The 12,363-nt window shown below is 33.9% G+C and overlaps 2 pseudogenes across 1 annotated transcript; both read right to left on the bottom strand.

Annotated features, from left to right (window-relative positions):
- Positions 1-1,424: 1,424 nt before the first annotated feature.
- Positions 1,425-2,479, bottom strand: LOC143636720 (glucan endo-1,3-beta-glucosidase 13 pseudogene; annotated as a pseudogene). The gene is made up of 3 exons (XR_013154295.1): positions 2,420-2,479; positions 1,556-1,888; positions 1,425-1,459 (listed from the first exon to the last, which is right to left on the bottom strand). The product of XR_013154295.1 is annotated as a glucan endo-1,3-beta-glucosidase 13 pseudogene (transcript).
- A 2,562-nt stretch (positions 2,480-5,041) lies between these two features.
- On the bottom strand, positions 5,042-11,490 carry LOC143636721 (putative complex I intermediate-associated protein 30; annotated as a pseudogene).
- Positions 11,491-12,363: the final 873 nt, after the last annotated feature.

The following is a 12,363-nucleotide window of genomic DNA, read 5'->3' on the forward strand; positions in this document are numbered from 1 at the left end:
ACTAGGTTACCATCTTTTTAATATTGTTTAAATTTATCTACCATATTGATTAATATATATTTTTTATTAATATTGGCAGATAGTCATTAGTCAGATACCCCGTGAGGCCGTGAGTGTAGAGGTGCACAAATCGGGTTTTTCAAAATACTCGAATTTAGGTATGGAATCGGGTTCGGGTATGATCAGGTATTGGTATAACCCCGGTCGGGTTCGGGTCCAGTTTTGTCTCTAAAAACCATACCCTATGTATCGGGTTCGGGTCGGGTATAGAACGGGGTATTAAATACCCTATTTTCGGGTATTGAAAAACCCTATTTTAGGGTTTTTTCGTGCCTTTTTTCGGATATTTTTCGGGTATATATTAGTTTTTTTTTTATAAGTTTGCATTTTTTATGGGTATCATTTGGGTAATTTTCGATAATACATCGGGTATTTGAAATATCAGGTTTCGGGTATTGGAAAAACCCGGTTCCAGGTATGGAACCGGTTCAGGTTTTCGGGTACAAATCGGGCTGGTTCGGGTTCGGGTTTTAGTACCGAAATGCATACTCTATCCGTACTTGGAACCCGGGTTTTAGTACCGAAATGCATACTCTATCCATACCTGGAACCGGGTTTTTCCAATACCCGAAACCTGGTAAGGTCGGGTTCGGGTATTAAAAAACCGGTTTCGGCTTTTTATTTCGGGTCCGGTTCTGGTTCCGGATTCGGGTTTTTTGTGCAACTCTAATGTGGGTAATTAATCCAAGTATTGGGCTTGCACATAAGCAAAGGTTCATGGGCTGGTAGGAAAGTTGGGCTATAAATGATTATTTAGATTTATTAACTTCTAGTATTAGAGGATTAAAGTCTGCTAAATTTTTATGTGCTACTCTTTGATGTATTTGTGCCTCAGTGACTTGAACCTGACCAGACGAGACGAGACGAGACGTATAGGACTCCATAGTGCATTAGCGCGGCTAAAATAGTCTTGTCTGATCTTACATAAGCTTTTCACTCATTCAACCCGTGTTATTCATATAACTGTACTTAAGAATCCGACATCATCACGTTAACCAAGAAAACTAATAATCCTTTTAATATAATATAGCACACAAAAGCCGAATTAAATGTTTATGCATTATTATTGTATTAATAGATAAGCAAAGTATCTTACAAAAATGACATGCAATAAGATTCCTAAACCAACAACAAAGACACCCTACCTTTTAATGCATCATTAGCTTACCATGTACAAAAGTAAAACAATACAACTTCTTTCCCACCAATATAACTTCCATATTGACTCAACTCCTGATTTTGTTGGCCTAGAAGTAAAAAACACCATAAATTTAAGTTATTAAGTTAATTTTATAATAAACGTTTTTATTTTAATGTTCTTGAAGATGTACCAAAAATGTAAAATTATAGTATCGCGATGCAACTTACTCAGATGCAGCATATTTGCATTTTCCGTAACCTATCATTCATAACACATCAAAAAGATATTGCAACTCGTTAGTAACGTATTAAGTTGAAATTAAGATTAACAATTTATTCATCGAAATAAACTTACTTGGATCATTCTTTGTCAACATGGCAGCGCCACCAAAATTGCAAGCAACGTCGGAATTCCCATTTTGTTGGTAGTAGCTACTGAAAGCGAAAGAAGCATGTGAATATAGTGTGTCGGGTTGATAACATGGGCCTCCGGGTCGAATCTGATTACAGTCTGTCATACCCAACCCGCAAGCCCAATCCAACGAGTTTTGTAAATCATCTTGGCTTGCACTTGGTGAGGCCACACACCAATTTTGACTATCCAAAAATGTCATGTTGCCTTCTGGTGGTGACAATAGTGCACCATCTGCCTTTTCTTCTACCCTTATTGCCCCTACCACCACCACATCTACACAATATTCAAAACCAAATGTTTTTCAAATTTTGTAAAGTTTTTACACTTATAACTTGTTACCAAAATCATTGTATTTGTTTGGAACTTTGGATGTGAACAATACTTAGTGTTAAGTGTGTAACATAGCAAAGCTCGCAAAGTTATACATTAATTGTTTTTTTTTATTTTAATAAAGAAACAATATGTCTTTCTGATTAAAAGCTCCCTAACACAGACTCACTTAAAACACGTACATGTTGATTGGTGCTCGTCTAACACCCATCATGGATACGTTTAACAACCTTAAAGAACGATTTGTCTTTTTGTCAAAAAGATTGTACCGCTTCAAATCTAAATGTGTTCTTGTCACAAGAGATGATTTATACACCACATAGTACATACATTATTAGGTGATAACTCAACTATGACAAGAAGCCAAAATAACACCAAACTGAAGGGATCGAAAAGGCTATAACTTGTTCGAATATTGCATAAAGTAAAACTATAATAGATAAAAGTAAAACAAAAAGTAGAAGAGATACATACATAGATAAGATAGTGCAAGGAGTGTTTGCAATGTGAATGACATGGTTTAAGATTAAGATTAAGATTAAGATTTGTCTCTGAATTCTTGAATTATGTTATGTGTATGGTTTAAGAAAGAATGAAGGTTAAATAAATGCACATTAAGAATCAAGAGTTTTCTTCTTCCCAAATTTTCCTCTTTCCCTTTTCTCTTTTCTGATTTGCTTTACTTTATATAATAATATTTACTTGATCATACTAGTATGAATGTATTAAAAGAAGAAATACACAATTTTCCTAATGATTAATAATTAGTTCCTATTTCTTGTAATATATATTCTAAGGCAAAATGATAGTATTATTTTTCAAATGCAACATTTACAATTATGTCCCAAGATTACAACTTAATTGAACTCAAATTCTTACCAGAAAACTGTTATTGCTCGTGACCCGTATACAAATTTCATTGTTGTGGCAATTTGTAGTTGTACTATGACATGTATTAACTTAGTTATATAACCCGTTTTATAATCAGCCCGTGTTTGAAATGACCTGAAATAACTTTGATCTAAAGTTTGAGACACAAAAGTCAAACTGTCAACATCTGTTGTAATGCCAGATTTACCCATGCTGAAACAATAACCTTAATTAAACAGATGATCTGTTTGTCAGTAATAGATTTAATTATGTAATAAATTTAAAGATATGTACATATTCAACATGGTTATCAGTAATTTGCATGTGCTGTTTTAATTAACAAAGGAAAATAACTCATGTCCATGATATCGATCAAAGATTACTTATCAATTTATCATCAAGTATCAAAATACATATTTCTTGCAGTAGGGTCAAGATAGTTTACTTTTGTGTCTAACTAACTCAACAATCAACATATTATAGTTCGGTTCATATACAATTAAACTGGTATCTGAGTTCAAGTGACATATTAAAACCAGTCTAGAGGTTTGCAAACAATGATATTTTCAAATGGGGATTCAACAAAATTGACACAACCTATTTTCAAATAGGATTCAACAATAACAAATATATCACTCACTCTGCTCTTCAATTTCATCGTCAAATTTCACAAATTAAATGCCTTTTTATGTAAATAAAAATGTCAAATCCCATCCGGGTTCGTTGAATTTTATGCCTTTCTTAATTTATTGTAGAAGGTCCTGTTGAAATTGGACGTCTTGAATGAAAAATGTCAAACAAAATGCCATGAAAAACGTCTCCAATCTCATAGGTGCTACAAATCAAACAATTTCATTATTATTTTTTTTTTATGGATCTGAATAGTTTTCAAAACTAAAACAAACCCATATCCGAATTAAGTAAATTCATAAAAACGGTGGAATTAATATCAATGGACATGAAAGACAAGAAATTGACAATAACAGCGAATATAGATCATGTGACAATCGTGTCAAAATTGAAAAAGATTTGTCTCACGAAGATAGTATCCGTAGATCCGGCAAAGGAGTCGGAGTAGAAGAAGAACAACAAAAAGGAGGAGGGCGGTGGTGATAGACAACAACAAATGTTTTTGGAGCGGGATTGTGAGGGAGTCGAAGGATGCAGTGAGATCGTTTGATTGTAAGGTTTTACAAATAAAGATGATCGGAGATGAATGTTCTCCGGTGATGATATGAATAGAAGACGGCAGACGATGGTGGGTTTCACAAATAAAAGTGTAATTGAGATGTTATGACCCATGAGAGCTATTCGGGTCAAACCGGGTTAAATCATTAAGAGCACATCATTTAGAAATCAAGCAAATATGGCGACTCCTAAAAAGAAGGGAACGACCAGAGCGCGACACGTAGGATTTTAAGGTTTCTTCTATGTATATTATATATAGATTATTATAGATACAGATTATAGATAGATGGTTTTCAAAAGGAAAATTGGATTTTAATAATCTCAACTACATGCAGTTGGCTGATAATAATTCCAACTTTGAAAATAGTTGTCACTGCCACTAGTCCCAACTTTCACACTATTTGTTTTCATTGGACCTCCGTTAAAATTTTTTTAACGACGTTAAGTTTTTTTCAAATTTCAAATTGATGTTATAGGGCTTTTGATCAGAATGAGAATACGAATCGATTGATGTAAAACTTAATTCGAAACGACGCTTCGAACAACTTAATTTTTGTTAATTAATAGTTTAAACACTAGAATTGAAGCATCCTTTAGTCGTTTGGACCACCGTTTGGAGGTAAGTTTTACATCAATCGACTCGTATTCTCATTCCGATTAAAAGCCTTAAAATATTAGTTTGAAATTTGGAAAAATAACTTAACGTCGTTAAGTTTTTTTTAACGGAGATTCAATGAAAACAAATAGTGTGAAAGTTGGGACCAGATTTTCAAAGTTGGGATTATTATCGGCCAACTGCATTAAGTTGAGATTATTAAAATCCAGTTTGCCTTTTCAAAACTAAGTTCCAATTGACACGAGTACGTATTACAGGGTCGTCATAAGCTCCTACATCGTACATGAATCTTTTATTTACATCGGAAAGTACTAGGAACACACAAAACAGACGAAGCTTGTCAGCAACAAAATCAATCTTAGGAAAAATTGATCATTTATATAGCAGGCTCACAAAATTAGGCTGGTTTGAGCTTACAAGGGAGTCCAAGCAGCTTATTGAGTTCTCAAAGCTTTGATCCAGTCTATCTCCAACCGAAAATCACCTGGGCCGGTTTGAGCACCCGGGACCCCACCTTCAGCATTGACAGAGAGTGACATGCCAACAACTCGAGATGGATTCATTTCTATATCTGCTTCGATTACATTTCCTCTCCATGTTGGAAGATAACGTGCCAGAGGAATCTGCAATTGTCAAAACTTTAATCACACAAAAATTGAAGGCCAAAAATTGATTATATGGCCCAGGCTCACATCTAAATGCTACATAGTACATATGCAAACAAATGCTTATGCGAAAAATATATTAAAACATAAATATGCTTAAAATTTTATAGAAAAAACTATATTTTTCCCATATTTTATTTTAAGAGATAACTACCAAATAACAAATAAGATGACAAGTCAGAAAATTTTGAAAATGAGCAAACGGTTGACGTGCTACTTGTTGAAGTTGCTAAAACAGATGATAAAGCAAGAGTTGATTTCTGATTTTGATATAATATAAAGCTGGTTATTAAAATTGGGAAGTGTAACATTTGTCTTCAATTTATGGGTCTGTTTGTTATGGGGTAATGGAATGGACGACGGAATGGAATGGACGTGGTGATGGAATGGACAAAGGAATGGAATGAGTTATTACCATTCCAATGAAATGTTTGGTTACCAAATGGTAATGAAATGAATCATTACTTTGTATTGTTGGTAGGTAATAAAAAAATTAAAATGGTAGTGAGTGGTGGTGGTGGTGGGAGCGGTGGCGGTAACGGTGGAGGTGGTGGTGGCAACAGTGGAGGTGGTGGTGGGCAGCGATGACGGTGGGCGGCGCGTGTGATGGCGGGGCGATGATTGATGGATGCGGCGGGTGGCTGGAGGTGGTGGGTGGCTGGCACTGATGGCGATGGTTTGTGGAGGTGGGTGGTGGTGGCGGAGGACGCCGATGATGGTGATTGGTGGCAGTGGCGGCGGTGGTGGGCAGCGGTGACGGTGGGCGGCATGTGTGATGGTGGGGTGATGGTTGATATATGCGGCGGGCGGCTCGCGGTGCTGAGTGGCCGCCACCGATGGCGATGGTTGGTGGCGGCGGTGGACAGCGATGGTGGTGGCTGGTGGCAGTGGCGGCAGTGGTTGGTGGCGGTGGTGGGTGTTGATGTTGGGTGGTGGTGTTGTTGGGAGGGTGGTGGAGGTTATGTAGGATGAAGGAGGAAATGAAATAAAAAAACATGGGGTATGGATGGAATGAAATTGGGGTATTTTAAAGGGAATGTAATGGACTAGGTGTTGGGTCATTCCATTCATTTGGTCAACCAAACACACTATTTTCCATTCACTCACAATAGTTCATTTCATTCCATCCTCCATTCCTGCGTACTAAATGCTATCTATGTGTGTTGCCCAAAATTAAAGCTATTTGAATACACAGATATATGGGGTGCATTCATTTCAAAGCCAATTGTAAAAAAAAATAACAACTTATATATGGGGTGCACACATGTGAACGCAGACATGCAGTGTATATGCAATTACGCATATATGCATTTAGACAAATCAATATCATATATATATATATATATTGGATCAGGTTCATTAGAGAACCTTTTTGAAATTGAGAACCATAAGAACCATTTTACACCACAAAAACCTAAAAATAAAAAAATCATAAAATAAAAAAAACACAAAAATGAAAAAAACTAAAATTCTTATTTTAATATCCCGGTTTCATAAAAAAAACTCGATTTAACCAAATTATATACACATATGTATCATATATACATATATGTACATTTACATGATTTTTTATACACATGTGTATAATTTAAGATAAATGACACTGTACATATGTGTATATTACGTAACTAAAGATTAAATAAGATTATACATATGTGTATAATACCGTTTTTTTTTTTGTTTTTTTTAATGAAACCAGAATAAAATATAAGAATTTTGGTTTTTTTACCTTTTTAAAATTTTTGTTATTTTTTGTTTTATGATTTTTTAAATATTTTTTTTCAAATGTGTTTTTAGTGGTCCAAAATGGTTCTCAAAGTTCTCAATTTGTAAAGGGTTCTCTTAGACTACTCCATTGGCAATCTCATAATGAGATTGGTGGGCCCAAAATTAAAAAAGAAATTGAAAAAAGAAAATAATGCAATCTAGATTGGCAATCTAGGTTGGTGGAGCAAACCTAGATTGCAATCCAAACTAACCCCCAATAACTTAATTATTTAGTTAACTTTTTAATATTCTAACTAAAAAAAATAATTAAATACACGATATTTCTTAAAAAAAATTTATGAACATTCCGATATAAATTTTATTAAAAACGGACTTCGTTAAAAAACATTTTTTTTAAGTCGGTATGGGTTGTAAATGTGTATAAAAGATTGGGATGGGTTAAATTACATAGATTGGAGAGAGAGAAATTAATTTTTTTAAGTAGTCTTAGGATCCTTACCCTATATATATATATTTTTTAAATTTTCAAACGTACGGTTCCCAATATATTATTGGTTCCAAAAACACTTTGTACCGTAATGAATTACACTTTCTGCAACATATATAAATGACTCAATGATCTCATGAATAGCTCAAAAGCATAGTGGCACTTGTGTAAACAGATAAGGATTAATCCTAACCCCTTCCTTAACCTCTCTTGTAATCTTTCACTATATATGTATATGTATACACAGAGATAGATAAAATCATACAAAACCAATTTTAAGTAGAGAAGTGTGAGAACCACTAAACACTTGTAAATTTTGCTTTAATTGTGATATGTAAGGAGGCTAAGTAACTGCATAATCACTCTGGGGTGTTTGGGATTGCTTCTTTAAATGCTTTTTGTTTTTTGGAGAGACAAAATGTTCAAAATGTCCCTCCAAAAGCATCTAAAAGCATCAATTTGGTGTTTTTTGGTGCTTTTGGAGGGGCATTTTGGATATTTTGCCTCTCCAAAAAGCAAAAAGCATTTTAAAGAAGCAATCCCAAACATGCATTAAATCTGATAAGTAGATATAGGCGGTTCTCATGACTCTATACTTAAAATTGGTTTAATATTGAGTGTGTATGTGTATGTGTGTGTGCGCCTGTGGTTTTTCACTCAGCGCCAATGTTTAATAACATTGCAGAAATTTGATCCTGAGAAAACCAGAGTACTTTCTTATATATTTTTTTTCTTATTTAAGACAGTAAAGGACTTAAATTACTTACAGTTGATATGTAACTTCTTCCATCTCCTTTAATTTTGAGCGCTATAGTATCATAAGGATCTATAGTCGATGAAGCCATCAACTGCATTGTATATAAAGGGAACCACGAATATGTTGTTAGAAAGCTTAATGGTTAAACACGAAGTATTGATCTAAATCAATCAAAGAAGACCTTTTTAGACCTCATTCCACAGAAGCCACTCCTGCTAATGTTCCATTTTGTACCCTCGGTAACATCCAAAGACAGATTTCCCGAGAAAACTCTACAATATTTTAAAGAATCAAGACTCTAAAAGCACCAACAAGAATGTGGAGGAGTCGGCTGGACATATATACAAGCTAGGGGTGGCAAATGTGGCCCATTGAGTTGAATGGATTGTATCACAATGTATATAATGGGTCACAATGGGTCAAACTAAAAAAGGAAAATGATTGAAACGGGTCAAAACGGGTTGAAATTTCTCAAGTTTTTTTTTATGGAACGAGGAAAACGGAGGAAACTTTTTACTACTTTTACTTTTGATTTATATTTCGAGTTATGATTTTTTACTTATTTTTTTTTGAATTTTTTAGTGATAGATTTTTGAAATGGGTCAAAATGGGTTGAGCTTTCAAAAACCCATTTTTGACCCATTTCAAAAACCCTCTCACTAAAAACTCAAAAAAATTAAGTAAAAAATCAAAACTCGAAAAATAAATCAAAAAGTAAAAGGACTAAAAAGTTTTCTCCGTTTTTCTCGTTCCATAAAAAAAAGAAAAAAAAAAAGAAACTTGAGAAATTTTAACCCATTTTGACATGTTTCAATCATTTTCTTTTTTTTAGTTTGACCCATTGTGACCCATTATATACATTGTGTCACAACTCATTCAATCCAATGGATCACATTTGACACCCCTATATATAACTAACCAGTGCCACTTTGTTCCTTTCCTGCATCAGTGATCTCTAACGCTGCTGATGATAAACCTGTATGGTTGCACTAACATATCAATTATTTATAACAAACAGTTATCTTTTAAATAAGCATTACAAGAGAAGCACATAATAATTTGAATTGTGATCTGTGTAAGGGCTTAAAATTCGAAAATGAACCTCCAAAGCAATATTAACATAATAGCAATATAATAAATTAAGACGTAACATTTAGCTAAAACGACTACTACGATACGGTACCTTCATATTATATATATATATATATATATATTAAAAAGTATCATTGTGTCAGTCTCTACTTTAATTTCATTCCTGTTTGGCTTTTTGGTTCGTAATTTGATAAGGTAATTTCAGGTTGGTTATTCAGAAAACAAATAAGCGATTTCACTTATTTGGGCTGCTCTTCACACTTCACAGACCGATTAAATCTCAGAACCAAAAAGGTAATATCTCTTTATGTGCATATTTTGTGTGGAAGGTAATATCTGTTACACATTCATTACAAACACAAGATATATAATATGATTATGAGACACACATTGATGACAACATCTAACCTTAGCACTCACAACCGGAATGGGGTTGTTTGATGTTAGTTTCACTATGTTTTACGCCTTAAGTATGTAATTTTTTAATGCAAAGTTGTCATCTTTTGATAGGTTTAGCTGAGAGGTTTATAGAGAACTACTACAAAGTTGTCATGGATTTGCCTTTAGTTTTTCTTTTTTGGTTGATAGAAGTACTGGCAGAAAAGGAATTTGTATAGGCAGACTAGCAACGTTGGCATAAATCCGAGAAAGGTTAGTCCATAAGTATAGTTCAGTTTTCAAGTAGATGCATTGAATTGGGTAGGATTTGTCTTTTTATGTCCATGTGTAGGCCTATAAACGAACCAAACCATACACAGATGGTACTTCTATCAACCAAACAAACATTCACTTTTCAACGTTGGCATGTTCATGTTAATTAATTTAACTTTAACCAAACACGAACATGTAATCGGACCTTTTTTTGGTCACGTTCATTCATTAAGAAAAAGAAACGTGAATAAGCGAGCATAAATGAGCATGAATAAGCGAACATAAATGAGCGTGAAATAACAAAGATAAATAAACGAACATGAATAAACGAACATACAAAACGTCGGTCCATGTTCGTTCATTTAATTAAATGAAAAATAATGTGATTGTGTTTGTTCGTTTATTAAATAATTATCATAAATAAACTTCCTGTCAAACAATTCATTACGTTCGGTTCGTGTACAGGCCTATCGATGTCATTTGATATCAAACTGAACGTAAAAGACAAATTTACCACACCCTCAAACAAACATAATATTTTATTTATTGATAATAAGTGAAGATCGCCAGTCTCCAGAGAGGTAATAATGTTCAGGGACAGCCCGGAGTTCATGCAAGGCTCAGTTGAAAAACTGAAGGTAAATCCATGACAAGAACATTTTTTTATATCATTTACTTATTCAGAAAAAAAATAGAGAAAGGTAAAGAAATTGAAGACGATGAAGACACCACAAGATACAATAAAGGAGTCCAATATTCATCGAAACAAAGAGGTTGACTGTGTCAGAATATTAATGAAAGTCATAACAAAGATGGTATTCACTTCATTCGTTTTCATCGACGATGACCCACCAAAGGTTTTAGTTTGACCGAATTATCATCAAATGATTTAAGGTAAAACATGTTATTGTTAATTTTGTTATGTTCATGTAGATTAGTTTGTGGTTAGTGACAATGTTATTTAATCTTCACAGCATGGAAGGAAACCAACCCTACAACAGGTGTGATCATTTCTTATGGGCTCTTATGGGTTGATGACAATGAGAAGCCACATCCTTTGTTTAAGCAAGTAAAAGAAATAAATGTGCAAGCCTTCGACTCATGGTTAAGCATATATTAGGAAACTGTTGTGTTATTTAATGTTGGAAGCAATCAATACAACAGAGACGTTCAGCTTCAAATGGATCATTTTGCAAGTATTTTTAGGTTCATCCGTTTTTCCATTGTTTTTGCTTTGTTTGGACTACCTGGGGCTTTATGTTACTCGCATTAGCATTTTTAGATGTTTAAGGGTTTGTTTTGCTTTGTTATCAAACCTAACAACATTCAAATCGACCGCCACTGCCCCCAGCAACGCGGGGGTCAAAATACTAGTTGAGAATCAGAATACAAATGCCACTTGTTAAGCTCTTGCTTGGAATTAAAGTTATATATGAATCCTTCGCTAGGAGGAATCAAGTCATCAATGTTCCAAGTGAGGGCTACATACATACATACAAAAGGAGATAATAATAATAATAATAATAATAATAATAATAATATGGTTAAAATTGGAGGAATGAATAGAGTTAAAGAAGCTTGCCATATAGCTCGAATTTTTCGACATATTTTGTGTTTGTGTTCTTTCTTCAATTCAAATTCAAAATAGAAAACATTTACAATAAAGTGGCAGGCAAACGAGCAACAAGTGTGCTGCTACCACCCCTTTTGAATAGCAAAACCAATCCTACTAAAAACGAAGCTTTGAGACCTAGGAGTTGAAGAGGTTCCGTGTACGACACGCTGAACCCTATTCAAAAAATTTACAGCCTCTGAGCCAGGAAACCAAATATATCAAAGCAAATAGGAGAAAGACATGTGTGTGTCAACTAATAATAATAACAATAATAAGAATATAAGATATTAATCGTATTAATACTAATAATCGTTATTATAACAAAGCCAACCGGGTAATTAAATATATTAATTTTTACTTATTCTTTACCGATCATACGCTTGATTGTAATAAGTATTTATTTTCACCATGTTAATATGTTGTTGGTCGATTGTTTAAGCTCACGTGTTTAGCTAAATGTTAAACATAAAATATGTCTATAATTAAATAGATCAAGCAAGCGTGTGTTTTTACTGATGTGCACAACGCGGTCTATTAAAAACTTAACCTAACCTAGACACTCTAGTTTTAAATTTATAAATCTAGACTATCCTAATGCTAGACCACTAGACAGACAAGTGTACCTATCAACTGTAGTAAAGCCTAACGAAGTCCGGATATCGAACCCACAGGACACTAGCGACACCTAAACTAGACTCTGACTAAATACTTAAATAAATGAATTTAATTGATTTTGTTGTGTTTTTAAT

Source organism: Bidens hawaiensis, unplaced genomic scaffold, assembly GCF_021521415.1.
Source record: "Bidens hawaiensis isolate Kalapana, Puna unplaced genomic scaffold, B.hawaiensis_p1.1 tig00008041_1, whole genome shotgun sequence".
Taxonomy (NCBI): Eukaryota; Viridiplantae; Streptophyta; class Magnoliopsida; order Asterales; family Asteraceae; genus Bidens; species Bidens hawaiensis.